Source organism: Nuphar pumila, chromosome 8, assembly GCF_984573655.1.
Source record: "Nuphar pumila chromosome 8, dmNupPumi1.hap1.1, whole genome shotgun sequence".
Taxonomy (NCBI): Eukaryota; Viridiplantae; Streptophyta; class Magnoliopsida; order Nymphaeales; family Nymphaeaceae; genus Nuphar; species Nuphar pumila.
In genome coordinates, this window is record NC_143256.1 from 97,522,888 (window position 1) to 97,541,478 (window position 18,591).

Genomic DNA, 18,591 nt, shown 5'->3' on the forward strand with positions numbered 1-18,591 from the left:
ATTTGATTCAATTTGAATTTCAAAATCTCAATTTTACCAAGTTTTCCTTCAAAAAACCCTGATTTTAAAGGTGTAACTTTAGAATTAGGGGTATTTTGTTCATTTTGACCCCAATTCCGAATTTCAAACTATTTTCCACTGAATTTATTGCATTTTCATCATTTCAAATATCAAGGAAGCATGAGAATAGGGTTCATATCCAATTAAATCCAATAATTTCATAATATTATTGGAAAATCTTGGAAAAACCCACATATTTGAGCTAACCTTATTTCAAGATTTGGCATGGACATTCAAAAGAAGGAGTTGAAGTATGCAATTTTCTTTATTTCATTTATTTAGTGATGTAATAATGTAAACCTTGGAATAAGATTTTAATTTCCTGCTTAGACTAGGATGCATTTCATATAGTTTGATTTCAGCAATATCCTGTTTCTATGATTCATGCATTCTATTTCAAAAGCACTATGAATGTTCATGAATGACACATGCACCAACTCTTAGGGAGTTGATGAACTCGGTGGAATCCATATTTACGGCCCTAGTCGGAATATGGACGAGACCCAGATCCATCATCTTTCTACTAGTCACATTGAGCCTACACTCTTAGGCTATCTTAAAAATGCACATCATATTTCCAATATTTTCAAAGCATTGTGCATTAAATCAATTAAGTTCTGAACATCATCATGGCCACAGTCAGGATATGTGAAGGATTTATTTTGACTTAATGCACACTTTTCCAACAAATTTATTAGAAAATCTTTCAAAGTGCATTCATTCACTCATATCATTTGCATCATGAAATCATTGGTTTTCCCATGATTTTCTTAAGAAAACTTCATTCTCAAAGAAATCGATTTCTCAAGAAACTCTGAGTATTTTTCAAAATCGGTTTTCCCAAGTCAAGTTTTCACAGTTTTCCATGGAAACCAGTCTCTCAAGAAACTTCTAAGTTGGATTTCCAAGATCAAAGTTTGCCTCATTTTTTCTTGAAAATGTTATTTTCTTAAGATTTTCAAAAAGAGTTTTTCAATCTTCCTCAAAGATCAAAATTGATTTCCAGACATTTCAAAAGATAAGATTCTCAGGAATTCAATTTCCTAAGTTTTGAATTTCCATCTCCAAAGATTTTTTCTATAAATTTTCTATCATTTTCTTAAGAAAATTCTCAAAGTCCGAGTTTTTCCGATGAGTGTTCTTCTTTTCAAATGTTCATCTTTTCTCAAGAATTCCTTCCACTTTCCCGAGATTCTCGTTTCTTCATGGTTTTCCAAGTCTTTCTAAACTTTCTTAAAATTTTCCTGAGATTCTTATTTCCTCATGGTTTTCCAAGTCTTTATAAACTTTCTCAAGATTTTCTTGAGATTCTCATCTCTTCAAGATTTTCTAAGTCTTTATAAACTTTCCCGAGATTTTCAAACCTTCTTCGTCTGAGTTTTCCTGAGAGATTGATTTCCATCTTTTCCTGAGAAATGCTTTTCAACTCCAAATATTTTCTAATCATACATCATATTTTTCAATTTACATTTTCCAAAATTCACATAGCACATGCCTGAATTCTCTGTGCATTTAGGATAGAACACAATTTTGATAATTTCACTAAGTCAAGCACAATTTTGGTCCTTGGTTCGATTACCTCTGTTAAAGGCGGCAGGAACGGTCGAACCTCGTACCGACAGGTCGAGCCCCATCCCATGGATTTTCCCACAATTTTCAAAACGGAGGCGAGTATTTCAAAACAATTTCCAAAATCCGGTCAAGTTTGAATCGCGAAAGTGTTTCCCTCTCTCTCTTTCGCAAGGAAAGGAAGACGGGGAAAAATTTCGCGACGATAACACTTCCCAACATCTTTGAGCACCTATCGATATACTTTGGACTATGACCCTTAGGTACGTGGTAGGGGGGCGCAAACCCAAATAAGCGGTCCAGTTGTGAGGCTCTCTCCCGAACTATGGTTCAGTGAGACAGCACAACAACGTGAAGACCGGGACAATATAGGTAGGGATGTTTTCGAAAACATGATCAACATGCAAAATAAAACCAGAAGGCTCTAATGCAAGTCCTAAAAGAGATAGAATTTTTTAAATGAAAAGAAGCATACACTTGCTGTAATGCCCCGGATATCCAAAACAAAGATAGGTTAAAATTTTCATGAATTTCTTTTGATTTTTCTTTGCAGCGGAACTTAGAAAAGCTTTTAGCAGCGGAATCAGACGATAATGAGTCGTCGGTTTTAGAAAACCCCGAGCACGTTGCAAATATGTTGCCAAGCCACTCATTGACCACTGAAGTGTTCCATTTTATCAGAAACCCCATGGTTATTACAACATTACTGCTTGAATAAGTACTATGGGTTCAATAAAAGGAAGCAGTACCCCTCTGTCTAGAGAAACCCTGGAACTCTAGGCCACCATGCTCTGCATATCGCCACACAGGTACAACACCTGAAATCCCCATTAAACGGGGTCAGAACCACTGATGGTCTGGTAAGCAAGCAATCATACGTCCATTCAACTTAGGTATATACGATGACCACTCAGGGTCGCAATTCGTAATAACGACGCTCAAGCCTCCAAGACTTAACGTATATCACAAGAGCCTCCTCAGGGCTATGAGTTGAACGTCTACGCAAGTCTTCATGACTTCGCATAAGCCTCTTTAGGGTTGTGAATTGGAATAACCGCTCAAGTCTCTACGACTTGGCCTTGGCCTTGACCTCTTCAGAGTCACGAACGGATGTCTAGCTCAAGCCTTTATGCTTGACACATCCGTATCCTACGAATCTAAGGTCAACTCTCCGAGCTTCGCTTAGTCGTACGGATATCAATTGGGTTCTTTCTCAATCGGTCCAATAGTATACCGACCCTGACACCTTTACAAAGGTTATGCAGGACTGACTCAACATGTCTATACATTCATACATTCAAAGTATCGTTGTACCTAAGCTAATGCTTTGTTTCGATAATTGCACCTCCCCCTAAGCTTAGGAGACTCATATCTGGGTGACAACGCGACGATCTGGGGGTTGATTATTCTATGTATTTTAGATACCCAAGAGGCCTGTTGACCCCATCCCCCTAGTAGGACGGTACAACAAATCGGAAGAGATCCTTACTAGCTATTCGAATGCATTCTGTCACTGCAGTAGTTGGGTTCAATCCTTAGATATTTAAGGATAACCACGACCTCCAAACCTCTGAGCGACGGAGGCCATCAATGAACTCTATTAGGTTCGGGTGAAATATATGTCACTCAAGGCTGCGCCATCACCGTCTTCCTCGGTGAGAAATTCTGAAAGGGGCCTGCCGGTCTTACAATTACTTGACGAACATTGCATGCCTATAGGGCAGCCTTTGAGAAGTATGTACCCGACCCCAATCAACCACACAACTTTCACCGTTGAACAAAGATTTTATTCACATGCATGCTTAACTCTGCTCTTGGCACTTCGGCCTTGACGAGCACTTCACCTCTTTCGGTGGAAACAACACACTCCGGCTCAGCGGCCCTTACGAGTCTGGTTGTTTGATAATTCTCAATGAGCATGCACCTGACTCGATCTCTATGGATCGGCTACTCGGTGTATTTTTACGCAACGAGTCCAAACCTAGTCAATGTGCAACCTCTACTCTGGCTCGATGGCCCTTACGAGCAAGGTGCCCTTGCAGGCACAGGGATATGAGCCGATCTGGCATTGTTCCATCAACAAACATTATTATGTTGTTTCATTGGTTTCGGCAGCTCTTCTGCCAACAATTTCGTCATCACCTCCCCTGCTCTATCGGCAGTGGTGTGACGAACCCTTCTACGTTGTAAAAGGCATTCCATGAACTGGGTAGCACTCTGCTGTATGATAGAGTATTCTGTTACGTTTTTTCTAAGCTATTCTTAGCTTCTTCAGAAATTTCTGCAGCACTTCCTCTTTTTTACGGAGAAAGCGTGCGTTTCTTTTATCCATTTTAGCGGCAACTCCCCTCTTTGGCGTGAAATCGCTACGCTTAACTCAGAAAATGGATGCGCACCGTTGTGCGTACTTTGCATCCATCAAGGTTGTAGAAACCCTGGGTCATAGCCAGGCCATACATAATTGACTTAGTCTTTACGTAAAGAACATTTTGCCAAAAACCGAAGCCTTTCCAATAGGGGCTTCATTCGTTAAGCAGAATCTTGAACGAGGAGCGGTAAGGGAATCGCATGGGCGATTTGGAGTTGATCTCCATTTAAACGCTCATTTAGTATAAACAGAAATGCATATACTATTGTTCAGGGTGTGTAACTGAATGAAATATTCTACATATATATTTGCAGAAAGCAGGAGCCTATGTCTTTCAACACGACGGCGTAAGTAAATGCATAATCGGAAATTGCAGAAAACAGGAAGCCTTGGCATCATACGACGCGACGGCAAAGGTAAATTACATATCCTGTGTGATATAGGATGCGTCGGCAGAATCAGCAGATATACACCTAGATCCGCATCCAATTATAGTTACGAGGTGAGCAGGTGAACACCGAAGTGTTCTAAAGGGCTCAACCAAAAACTAAGGCGAGATACCATTTTGAAGAATGCATATACTGCGTATTTGAACATATATATCAGTATAGTTACGAGGCGAGCGGGTGAACATCGAAGTGTCCAAAGGAGGCTCAACCAAAAACTAAAGCAAGATACTACTTCAGAAAGTATATGCTATATACAAACAATCAAATACTTGAGAGAGATGGATTAACAAAGCGAACTTACTTCAATTCGTGGAAGAAACGACTCTGAAAATGCTTCGATGCTTCGAACGAGGTTCGACATCGAAAAGGATCAACTCTGGACTTTGGACGAAAAAAGACTTGGACTTTGACTTTGAACCAAACCAGGTTCAAGTCAAGTCAACTGGGTTTGGACTTAGGTCAGGTAGGTTCAAACCTAGGTCAGGTGGGTTAGGACCAGGTCAGGTGGGCTCAGGCTAAGTCAGGCAGGCTCAGACTAAGTCAGGCTGGCTCAGACCAGGTCAGGTGGGCTAGGCTAGGTAGGGAAGGTTTGGAAAAAGGAGGAGAGAGAGAAGGCAAAGGGGGGGGTGGCGATTTTTCCTAAAGGGGGGTCTCCTCCTTATATAGGCAAGGTTGCTTAGGGGCTAAGCAACCCATTTAACCAAAATGCCCTTTGGCTTTTTCAGAAATCTGGTTTGATCTTATCCAGAAGGAATATTCCATGGAATATTCCCTGGAAGGTGCTAGAAGGTCCTGGTAGAATATTCTAGAATATTTTCTGAGAAATATTTCTGTGGGTCCCACCAATATTTTCGCGGGTCCCACAAAAAAGTTGAGTTTTCGATATTTTTTTCCAAAAATTTCTTAGTAGGCCATTATCTTTATATTGACGTAACTAAGAAAGTTGGCTCGTACAAATCTCTTGATTTTGTCCAGGCAGGAAGTTATAACCTCCAGAGTGTTTGAGCATATATTCTCAGAATGACGAATATCCTAAGTATAACTGGTTCGTTCAAATCAATCTGATTCGTATTTCGGGTTCAGATGCTATTTTTACTTGGAAATGCCCCGTGAATTTGTTCAGAAAGATACTAAAAAATTGCGGGTCTTACATCATTACCCCCTTAAAGGAATTTCGTCCGCGAAATTCAGTTAAGAGTACTAAGTGTGTAACTCGAGATATTTCTCCCATATGTTAGATTCATAATGTTATTCACTTAGTTCAATATCATATTTATTTCAATCATAACCTCATATCATAATTCATGATCGATGAGGTATGCTTCTCATATCTGAGTTTAAATTACGCTACAACCACGATAGTTTTGTTGAATCAATGTTCTTCCAACCTGCTATCAACATAGCCATCTTGTGTAACTATTTCATACACACAGATCCTTCTTCTAGAGATTTAACCATATTTGAATAAGTCCCTTGTCAGACTACCTGGTATTGGAAACATACCTCCTCATAGGTTTTCCCTCGTCAGACTTACCTGATATTGGATCAGTACACCCTCACAGAATCAAACTAGCCAAGCTACTGATTTTGGAACATATACACTCGCACGGAGCTGTATACCCTCACAGGCTCGCTCTGGCTAGACGATCTGATCTTGAATATGTAAAACCTCACAAGGCTCTCTTTTTGGGAACAATTCCTCGATGGTTTATTTTATTAAGTGACTTTTAGTGTTCTAATTACACAAACTTGATATCTCAATCATGGGTCTATATCCATCAATTTTGGGTATAAGCAGTTAAGATTTAATTTGACAAATCCAAAATTACTTTAGAGAGCAAGGATACATATCGATCCAGATGACCGTACACAAGGTCATAAGACACTTGTCTCGAGCATTCATTGGATCTTGTCTTCCAATCGCTTTTTACTCATTACAACTCTATCTATCAAGGTATTCTGATTCCTTGATATGGTCATTATCCATGAGTTGTTCAGCTGTCACTGCATAGACACGACCTGCCATAGGTTTCTGCTCTATCCTGGGCAGTGGTAGTCATTGTTGTTGTGTTTGTTAAGAGGGTCCTCCAGATCCCATATTTCTCCGTTGAAGATCTGAGGCCTTCTTGCGACATTATCTTACACGATGCCCTGGTTTGCCGCAATACAGGCAACCTCCTGTATCGCGAGAACAAACCCCTCTGGAATGATCTGAGCTACACCTCGGGCATCGAAAATTAGACGGTTGGTAGGGCTGATTAGCTTCTACCATCTGCAATGGCTGCTCGGCCTGTGGAGTAAAGTTGTTCTCTTGAAAATCCTTTTTATAAAAAGGTGGTTGCGATTCTTGGCCACCTGGGAACGTCCTCTTGTTGTTCCCATTACTTGTTACAGGTATCTTTACTACGGTCCCTTTATATCGCTCCCAGTCTGCGCTAATCTTTGAAGTTGCCGCCACAACGGCCTGAAATGTCTGGGGCATGCTAGTTATCACACGAGACCATAGCCCTTCCCGAAATCCATTGATATATTTATCGACTCTTTCCTGGTCAGTGTCAAATAACCAAGAGCAGTACTGCTCGAGGTTCTGAAACTTGGTAGTATAGTCGATGAGACTCATACCACCCTGCTCTAGTTCTAAAAACTCCATCTTTTTCTTATTTCTGGAGTGCAACGGGAAGTAGTTATCCAAGAAAGTTCTCCGAAAATCATCCCAAGGGATGACTTCAAGCTGAGAAAACTGAATGATCTTAGTGGTATCCCACCACTTTCGTGCATTATCCTTCAGCCTATATGTGCCAAAGTTTGTCTTTTTCCCTCTTGGTACACCCAATACCAGAAAGGCACATTCTGTTTCCTCGATCCAACTTTCTGCAAGCTCCGGATCAACACTGGCAATGAAAACTGGTGGGTCGAGTTTGAGGAACTTTTCATAAGTTATTCCTCCGAAGTGCTCGTTGCGAGGTAGGGTTGGTTCTTGCCTTGATTCACGAATGGCAGACACAAGCCTATTGAGTGTCGCAAGCAGGAAACCCTCTTGTGTATGAGACTCCTCGCTTGGCATGGTTCTCCTCGTCCTAGGAGCCATTTTATCCATGCAAATACACCTAATTAGAAACAGTATAAAATTTATACTTACAGTGCGATACGGTGAACAAGACAGATCTCGAACTAGGTTTCTCAGACTCGTGCTCTAATACCAATTCTGTAATGCCCCGAATTTCCAAAACAAAGCTAAGTTAAAATTTTCATGAATTTCTTTTGATTTTTCTTTGCAGCGGAACTTAGAAAAGCTTTTAGCAGCAGAATCAGACGATAATGAGTCGTCGGTTTTAGAAAACTTCGAGCACGTTGCAGGTATGTGGCCAAGCCACTTATTGACCACCAAAGTGTTTCATTTTATCAGAAACCCCATGGTTATTACAACATTACTGCTTGAATAAGCAATATGGGTTCAATAAAAGGAAGCACTACCCCTCTGTCTAGAGAAACCCTGGAACTCGATGCCACCATGCTCCGCATATCGCCATGCAGGTACAACACTTGAAATCCCCATTAAACGGGGTCAGAACCACTGATGGTCTGGTAAGCAAGCAATCATACGTCCATTCAACTCAGGTATATACGATGACCACTCAGGGTCGCAATTCGTAATAACGACGCTCAAGCCTCCAAGACTCAATGTATATCGCAAGAGCCTCCTCAGGGTTATGAGTTGAACGTCTACGCAAGTCTTCATGACTTCGCATAAGCCTTTTTTTAGAGTCACGAACGAATGTCTAGCTCAAGCCTTTATGCTTGGCACATCCGTATCCTACGAATCTAAGGACAACTCTCCGAGCTTCGCTTAGTCGTACGGATATCAATTGGGTTCTTTCTCAATCGGTTCAGTAGTATACCGACCATGAAACCTTCACAAAGGTTATGCAGGACTGACTCAACACGTTCATACACTCATACATTCAAAGTATCGCTGTACCTAAGCTAATGCTTTGTTTTGATAATTGCACCTCCCCCTGGGCTTAGGGGACTCATATCTGGGTGACAACGCGATGATCTGGGGGTTGATTATTTTATGTATTTTAGATACCCCAGAGGCCTATTGACCCCATCCCCCTAGTAGGACGGTACAACATACCAGAAGAGATCCTTACTAGGTATTCGAATGCATTCTGCCACTGCAGTAGTTGGGTTCAATCCTTAGATATTTAAGGATAACCACGACCTCCATACCTCTGAGCCACGAAGGCCATCAATGAACTCTATTAGGTTCGGGTGAAATATATGTCACTCAAGGCTGCACTATCACCGTCTTCCTCGATGAGAAATTCTGAAAGGGGCCTGCCGGTCTTACAATTACTTGACGAACATTGCATGCCTATAGGGCTGCCTTTGAGAAGTATGTACCCGACCCCAATCAACCACACGACTTTCACTGTGGAACAAAGGTTTTATTCATATGCATGCTTAACTCTGCTCTTGACACTTCGGCTTTGACGAGCACTTCACCTCTTTCGGTGGAAACAACACACTCCGGCTCAGCGGCCCTTACGAGTCTGGTTGTCTGATAATTCTCAATGAGTATGCACATGACTCGATCTCTATGGATTGGCTACTCGGCGTAGTTTTAGGCAACAAGTCCAAACCTAGTCAAGGCGCAACCTCTACTCTGGCTCGACGGCCCTTACGAGCAAGGTGCCCTTGCAGGCACAGGGATACGAGCTGATCTGGCATAGTTCTATCAACAAACATTATTATGCCGTTCCATTGGTTTCGGCAGCTCTTTTGCCAACCATTTTGTCAGCACCTCCCCTGCTCTATCGGCAGTGGTGTGACGAACCTTTGTACATTGTAGAAGGCATTCCATGAACTGGGTAGCACTCTGCTGTATGACAGAGTATCCTGCTACGTTCTTTCTAAGCTATTCTTAGCTTCTTCAGAAATTTCTGCAGCACTTCCTCTCTTTTACGGAGAAAGCGTGCATTTCTTTTATCCATTTTAGCGGCATCTCCCCTCTTTGGCGGGAAATCGCTACGCTTAACTCGGGAAATGGATGCGCACCGTTGTGCGTACTTTGCATCCATCAAGGTTGCAGGAACCCTGAGCCATAGCCAGGCCATACGTAATTGACTTAGTCTTTTCGTAAAGAGCATTTTGCCAAAAAACGAAGCCTTTCCAAAAGGGGCTTCATTCGTCAAGCAGAATCTTGAACGAGGAGCGGTAAGGGAATCGCATGGGTGATTTGGAGTTGATCTTCATTTGAACGCTCATTTACGCGCCATATATTTAGTATAAGCAGAAGCTTGTGCTTTATACAGTGGCGGCATAAAGAAATGCATATACTATTGTTCAGGGTGTGTAACTGAATGAAATATTCTACATATATATTTGCAAAAAGCAGGAGCCTACATGTCTTTCAACACGACGACGTAAATAAATGCATAATCAGAAGTGCAGTAATCGGAAATTGCAGAAAACAGGGAGCCTTGGCATCATACGATGCGACGGCAAAGGTAAATTACATATCCTATGTGATATAGGATGCGTCGACAGAATCAACAGATATACACCTAGATCCGCATCCAACTATAGTTACGAGGTGAGCAGGTGAACACCGAAGTGTTCTAAAGGGCTCAACCAAAAACTAAGGCGAGATACCATTTTGAAGAACGCATATACTGCGTATTTGAACATATATATCCATATAGTTACGAGGCGAGCGGGTGAACATCGAAGTGTCCAAAGGAGGCTCAACCAAGAACTAAAGCAAGATACTACTTCAGAAAGTATATGCTATATACAAACAATCAAATACTTGAGAGAGATGGATTAACGAATCGAACTTACTTCAATTCGTGGAAGAAACGACTCCGAAAATACTTCGAACGAGGTTCGACATCGAAAAGGATCAACTCTGGACTTTGGACGAAAAAAGACTTGGACTTTGACTTTGAACCAAACCAGGTTCAAGTCAAGTCAACTGGGTTTGGACTTAGGTCAGGTAGGTTCAAACCTAGGTCAGGTGGGTTAGGACCAGGTCAGGTGGGCTCAGGCTAAGTCAGGCAGGCTCAGACCAGGTCAGGTGGGCTAGGCTAGGTAGGGGAGGTTTGGAAAAAGGAGGAGAGAGAAAAGGGAAGGGGGGGGGGTGGCGATTTTTTCTAAAGGGGGGTCTCCTCCTTATATAGGCAAGGTTGCTTAGGGGCTAAGCAACCCATTATACCAAAATGCCCTTTGGCTTTTTCAGAAATCTGGTTTGATCTTATCCATCTGACTGTTTGATCTTATCCAGAAGGAATATTCTATGAAATATTCTCTGAAAGGTGCTGGAAGGTCCTGGAAGGCTCTGAAATATTCTAGAATATTCTAGAATATTTTCTGAGAAATATTTCTGTGGGTCCCACCAATATTTTCGCAGGTCCGGCAAAAAAGTTGAGTTTTCGGCATTTTTTTCCGAAAAAAATTTGAGTGGGCCATTATCTTCGTATTGACGTAACTAAGAAAGTTGGCTCGTAGAAATCTCTTGATTTTGTCCAGGTAGGAAGTTATGACCTCCAGAGTGTTTGAGCATATATTCGCAGAATGCCGAATATCCTAAGTATAACTGGTTCATACAAATCGATCTGATTCGTATTTCAGGTTCATATGTTATTTTTACTTGGAAATGCCCCATGAATTTCTTCAGAAAGATACTCGAAAATTGAGGGTCTTACACTTGCATACATTGTTTGCATTCAATCCCTAGAATTGAGGAGAGTTGTATTTTAGACCTAAGTCTAATGTGAACATGGAATAATCTCCTCAATATGGTCCTACCAAACCATGCTTAAATCCTATATGCATTATGTCAGCTTAGGACAAAATCTACGCTCCTAAGGTTATCATGAAAAATGAAGCTCACATATGAAGAATAAAGACTTAGATAATATTAAAGCAAAGCAAAGGCATAGATTCGACCAGACGGAGACGTGTCCCATCACGGTCGCCAAAACTGTGGTCATCGCAAAATTTTTCCTCTCTTGTGGTTTCTCTCTCTTCCTTCTCTTTTCCTTTTCTAACCTCTATTTTCCTCCTTTTCGAAGGGAAAAAAATAAAATACAGAAAAAAAGAAGAGAGAAGAGAAAAGAAGAAGAGAGAGAAACTCTTTTGCGGGGTCTCACTTGACCTTGATTTGAAAATATTTAGAAAAATAACTCGCCTCCGTTTTGAAAATATTTGCGGAAAAATGGAGAGACGGGATTCGCTCGTCGGTACGAGGTTCGACCGTTCCTGGCGCCTTTACCAAGGGTAATCGAACCAAGGATCGAATTTATGCCTTTTGCTTTGCCTAAATATTATCTAAGAATTTATCCTAAATCTAAATGCACAAAGAATCATGCTTGTGCAATGCAAGGATGTATGCTCTTTTTGAAAAGATGTTTTGAAAATTTCCAAGTATTCTGAGATGAACTTGATGATGGAGTGAAGAAATGGTTTTTGAATGATAAAATCCAACTTAGAACTTGAGATAGATCAGAGAAGTTCTAAGACTTTGAAGTAATCAGAGTTGGAAGAACAAATCTTGATTTCTGAGAGAGAATGATTTGAAACTGAGATAAAAAGAGAAGAAAGGAAATTTCAAAGTCATAAATGGACTTTGAATTTTAGATTTTTGAATCTGGATGAATGTCTGAAATGGAGTTGAATTCTGGCTTTGAAGTTTTAAAATGAGAAGGAGATTTGGGAAATCTAAATAGAATTGAGAAATGGAATTGATTTAAAAGTTGAAATTCAAAATGGAATTTGAATTCGAAGTCTGGATTCTAAATTGAGATCAAAATTGAATTCTGGATTTAGAATCCGAAATGGGAATTGGATCTGAAATCTGGGATCCAAGACAGAATTGGATCCAAAATTTGGATCTGAAATCTAAGATCCAAGATGGAATTGAATTCTGGATCCTAAAGGAAATTTGGATCTGAGATCCAAGATCGAAATGGATTCTGGATCCTAAAATAGATTTTGGATCTGAAGTCTGAGATCCAAGGTGAAGTTGGATTCTGGATCCAAAAATGGATTTTGGATCTGAAATCTGAGATCCAAGGTGGAGTTGGAGTCTGGATCCTAAATGGAATTTTGGATCTGAAGTCTGAGATCCAAGATGGAATTGAATCCTGGATCCTAAATGGAATTTGGATCTAAAGTCTGAGATCCAAAAGTGGATATTGTACTTGGAAATCTGGATCCAAGTTGGGATTTAGGATCTAACTTTGGATTTGGATTCTGAAAGTCCAAACGGGATTTCTGAAGATGGATCTGGGTTTTGAAAACCCAGATTTGAATTTAAAATTTTAAGAAGGGTCAAGTTTTGAGATTCAGAATCAATCTCAAACTTTGATTTTGAATTTGAAGGTAAGAAGATAAAACTTGATTTTGATTTTGAAAATGAATCAAAACTTCAAAGTTAAATTGAATTTTGAATTGAATTGAATTGGAATTTTGGAGTTTGAATATAAAATGATTTTGAAATTCCAAAGTCAAATTGGACTTTGAAATTGAGTTTTTGAATCTTGAAATGAGATAGAATTGAATTTGAATCTAATAAGATTTGATCTGAGAAAAGAAGAAAAAAAATCACTTGGAATTTTGAGAAGGAAAATTTGAAAATATGATGCAATTCTATCCTAAATGATGAATGAATTTAAAGAATTTAAAATTGGATTTTGAAAAACATACTTTATTCTTTAGATGAATTAAGAATGAGGTTGAAGATATAATATATCCCTGACTATGGTCATTGAATATATTATATAATAACCATATTTAAATTCAAGTGAAGAATAAAATACATTTTTGGTGCTTTTATAGAGTTTCAAAATGAAATTAACTCTCAATATACCCTGACTATGGCCATTGGTATATATATTGAATTAATTTTAAATAAAACTCTGATAAAAGAGGAAAATGTTTAAAGAAAAACATGATGAATTTTGAAAATGATCCAGTGTGGATGCAGTGTTATTTTATAAAAGATAAGAATCCTAAGTTTTGTTTACATCCTGACTATGGCCATTGATGTAAATCATCAACTTAGGATTAATTACCTCTTACGAAATGGTGCACGTGCCATTCATGTTTCACCATTGTGAGATTTTGGAAAATAAAGGTAAAAAGCATGAAAATAAACAATTCATGATATTTATAATGTTCATTCATTCTATCTAAAGCAGAAAATATAAATTCTCATTTAAGATCTAACTATTACAATACATGAATTTGAATTTACAACTCTGAATAATGATATTTTCCTTATATTTCCCTGCAAAACACTTGGTTAGTATGAAGGAAACTTGCATTGATTTTATAAATGTAAGTAATGAGACACTCATATACCTACTTTGTGCTTAATGAAATAATATTGACAATCTAGGCATGAAAGGATAGCCATCAATGTGTTCACATACATGTATATACATATATATACATGCATATATACATAAGTATATATATATATATATATATATATATATGTGACATAAATGTAGAGTAGGTGAGTATGGTATGTTATCACAAACAAGTGAATGACAAGAGTGCAGAATTTTGTGTGTGGGAACATGATAAAACTAATGCTTTATCCAGCACACATCGTGATGGCTAAGGAAGTAACACATGATTATGATATGAACAAACTTTCAAGAATTTTTATTCAATATACTAATGACCTACATCATATAGGTCTTAACAGATGTCACGGGATTGTTTATGTACTTGAAATCGCAGTGCTGAAGATGTGTTCATTTGATCTTCCTGTTTCAGCTGCTTATGTTTTAACAAGAAAAAGAATGAATGATAAAGAAAGGAACACATACTGAAAATGAGCACAATGCATAGGCAGTGATTATACCAATGATCAAACCTATATGGAGATGTGTATTTGATACGTTACACTAGTGTTAAGAATTTTCTGTATATGCTCATTGAGAAGCCTACATGTCATGGGGTGCAAGAAGATGCTGTAAAGAAAAGGAGAGGTGGTTGTCCCTTGAGGGATTTTAGATTACCACGAACCAGAGCTTTCCCCTCACTGTTTACACTGATATAGATTTGATCAGGTATTTGCCCAGCTTTTGACAACCCAATGCTTGTCACTTTTACAGCAATATCCTCATCAAGCAAGATACTGATAATTTTATCCCATGAAGGAGATAACCTTTGTTACTCTGATATGACAGTGATGCAAACCTTCTTACAAAAAAAAAATCTCGAGCCTTTGCTTCCCAAAAAGTAGGGGAAGTGTTGTTAAAAGCATTGACTGGTCGGCTGCAACAGGTACATGGAGAAGAGACTGGGAATGATGATTTGGTGGAGACTGGTTCTAACAGTGGACCAACTTCTGCTAATGGGAGGCGGTGAATTACCTTCAGCAACATCAATGAAAAGCACCTGACAGCATTGGATGAGATATTGTGAAGTGGCGGCTTATGATGGTGGAGACTTCAGCCAGTATAACGATTCCAGCCATAATAGTGATGATTTGGTAGGGTGGTCAGCCAATCAAATTACCGATTGATTTTGCCCCCTTTTTTTTATCTTTGAATTGTCGGCCTCTATCATGAAATGTTTGGGTCATGGGTAAGCAATTATCACAGGAACAAATGTACTATAGATAGTTAGGAATGCCCTTTTATCTTCATACGCTCTGGTGTATAAGCACCATATCTGTTCACATGATGGCTCAATAGTCGAACTTGCAATTTCCTCAATGGTACCATAATCATGTTTTGCTGTTTCTGTGGGCTCTTTCCACACAAGAAAAAAAAAATTGATTCAGGGCCACCAACAGCCCTGTAAGAGATTCTCAAACCAGTACATTTAGAAGCTGGCCTGAGAGAGGCCCAACATCTGAATTTTACACAACCGTAATACATAAAATATGGACATGGTGGGACTATTGTGATCAATATATTAGAGTCTTGGATCTGGACTTAGATGTTGTGTCAGACCATACATATTTGTTGTGGGCAAAGCTAAATCTGAATCTTGTTTGGCAAAATGCAGGCATTCATCTTGAAATTGATATAACAGAGGAAAAAGAAAAAAAAAACTATACACAGATATATAGCACTGATGGAGTTGTAAATGGCATGAGATAATTATGAATAAGCCTATGAATACCAATGAGAATCTTGTATGATGGTTGTCATCCAATGGAAAGAAGGAAAGAAAAAAAGAAACTCAGGAATGTAACACATGGTATGCAGACATCATCATAATAGGCAAAAATACCACTTCTTCCCTTGAAATGTGCATAAATCGACCCCAAACATCAACCACTGATGAATCTGTCAAATTGATCCTAACAAGCCATTTGAGAAATTTGATTCTTCATGTAGGAGCTCCTAGCCTACTATAGTCTTCCTGCTCTTTTCACATATCTGACCATGCTGACGTGAGAGACTTGAACATGTAACAGGGTGAGCAACAATCATTTTACAGGGTGTACTCTACCTTCTTGTGAGGAAACAATGAGTAGCATGAAGTTGTAAGCAATAGGAAATAATGGTCGACCTTCCCTAATCTAACTACAACAATGATGACAAGTGAAATAGTGCATTGGTATTATCCTATGAACTTATTATCTGAACACAAAGAAACACGAGTGAGCAAATGCTAGTGAATAGTGTCACTTGCAGAAAAAAAAAATACAGATTGTTTATGGGGGAAGGGCTCTTAAATGGGGGTATGTTAAGTGAGGTTGAAGGTGAAAAAAATCAGTAAAAGTGATGAGGATACAGATGGATACAAACGAAAGGTGGAGTATATAATACAATGAAAAGAATTGAAAGGAAGCATTAGTTCAACTGTAAGAGATGAAATTCTAAATTTTGATTTTAAAACTTAGGAATAACATGCAGGCAATAGTATTAGTAATAAACAGTAAAGGCAAAAGGGAAAAATGGAATTAGCAGATGAGATAACGAAACAACACAATATAGTAAATGTTTTGGAAAAAATATACACATCGCTCAGATGGAACATAACACAAAGCATGTATTACGGAGGCATGAGCTTTCACTGTGGTTGATGTGAACCCCCATCATAATGAGAGCAAAGCATACCAACGATATTAAATCTGTCCTGAAAATATACATGGATACTTAGTACGCCAATCTGAAGCCACATTGTAGATGATCAAAAGAACTCTTCTAGCAAAATTTGATTCGATTACTAAACTAAGATCAGATATTAACGCTCTCTTTTTTTTTATGATTTCATCATATGCTTGTGCAGCCAATCTGGATTGAGATCCCTCATCTTCAGCCAAGGGTATGGGTAACGCAGAACAACTGACTCAGCCAGATGTGATGATGAAACTTTAGGAGACAAATTGCAGGGAATCGAAAATAGAAGGGACGCTCTTAACAGGAAATGTATATGGCGGTATTAAGCAAAGAAAATGGTAATCGATGAAAACCAAAGATCAATGAATGCTAGGCATCATATGATTCACCGACAAATGAGCATCCAATACCCCGACTCGCCTCATCGAAACGCCAATAGCAAGACGCGACCATGGGAGTTTACGAAAAACTCGACTCCAAGAAAGAGAACAAGAAAAACGACAATTCTTAGGAGGATCAAAGCATTTCCTGATGCTAGCAAAATGTAAGAACCGAAAGAAAAAAAAAAGAAAGAAAAGAAACAAATAATGAAAGACACAGGAAATTAGATTAAGATTCAGAGAAACCATAGGAAATTATCGAGCATGAGTAAGAAAAATAAATCGCAGGACAGAAAAAGAGAAAGAAAAAAAGATGTTGGAATTTAGGAAATTCCATTTTTCTGTTGCAAAGGGGTGAGTCGATCCTGTTATATGCAGGTCGACCACACTATTTTGCTTAAAAAAAAAGAAAGTAATACATAAAGATGAATTTTAGAAGAAGACAGAAGGAAAACAAAAGGAAATTCCGTATTGAATCAAGAATGAGGGAGGTCGGACGCTTACCTGTAGTTCCGCAGGGGAGGAGGAAGCCGGAAAATCAGGAGGAGAGGCTTACTGGCTTCCTTTTGCTTGCAGGCACCTTGGAAGAGGGAGCGAAGACGATTATTGGTAGTAGAAAAGGGCGAGAATGGATGGATGCGAAAAAAAATCTGATGCCCAGAGGGATCCTGGAGGGCTCTTCTTAAAGGAAGAGTGGAAGGCTCCAGAGGGTGGAGGTTTGTTGAGGATGAATGGCGGAGGGAGGCTCCCAGACGATCGAGGGTGGAGAAGGGAGGCTCGTGAACCCGCGGCCGTTGCAAACTTTTCTCTTTTTCAAAAAGAGGGTCCCCTTACAATGATTTTTCAAAAAGTGGTTTTAAAGAGGAGTTTTTAGCAAAAACAAGCTTCAAAGCGGGTTGGAGCTCCACATTTTCCATTTTTTTTTTGGTTTTTGTGTTGTTTTTTCATTTTTTTGCATTTTTAGAATAAACCCCTAAATTTTTACGAGAAGACAAAGATTAAAAACTTTTTTTTTTGTATTTTTGCAAAATACTTACAAAAGGGAGTTTTTCTAAGAACTCAAGGCGATCTTTAGGAAAATTTCTTCAGAAAATTGGTTTATATCCGGATTTTTAGGAAATATTTAAGGTTTTAACCTCGAACTGAGAAATATAGGATTGTGGATCCCAGAGGATGCCGGATGAACTGCCCGAGCCTTTCAAAACCATTTTTAATATTTTTGTAATTTTAATTTGAAAATCAGACAACGGGGCTCAGATTTGGGTTTAAAACACTGGGTTCGGATCCAAAATCGAGTTTGAGTATATCAATATGGAATTCAATCCAGAAAATCTGAAGAATGGCTGAAATTTAGCTTTGGTTTTCTCAGAAGATGGAGCTAGGGGAAAAAAGGACATTTTTACAAAAACTTTGAAAAATTTGGGGTGTTCACAGCACTAGCTCTTATGGAGTTGACAAACTCGGTGGAATTTGTATTTATGACCACAGTTAGAATACGAATGAGACCCAGATTTGTGATCTTCGTATTAGCCACATTCAGCCTACACTCTTAGGCTAACTTCAAAATGCACTGCATTTCTCAAAAATACAAAAGGATTTTCTCAATTCTTCAAAATCAAGTCTTTCAAATCCATATTCATTCATTTCATTCATTTGCAAATTCCAAT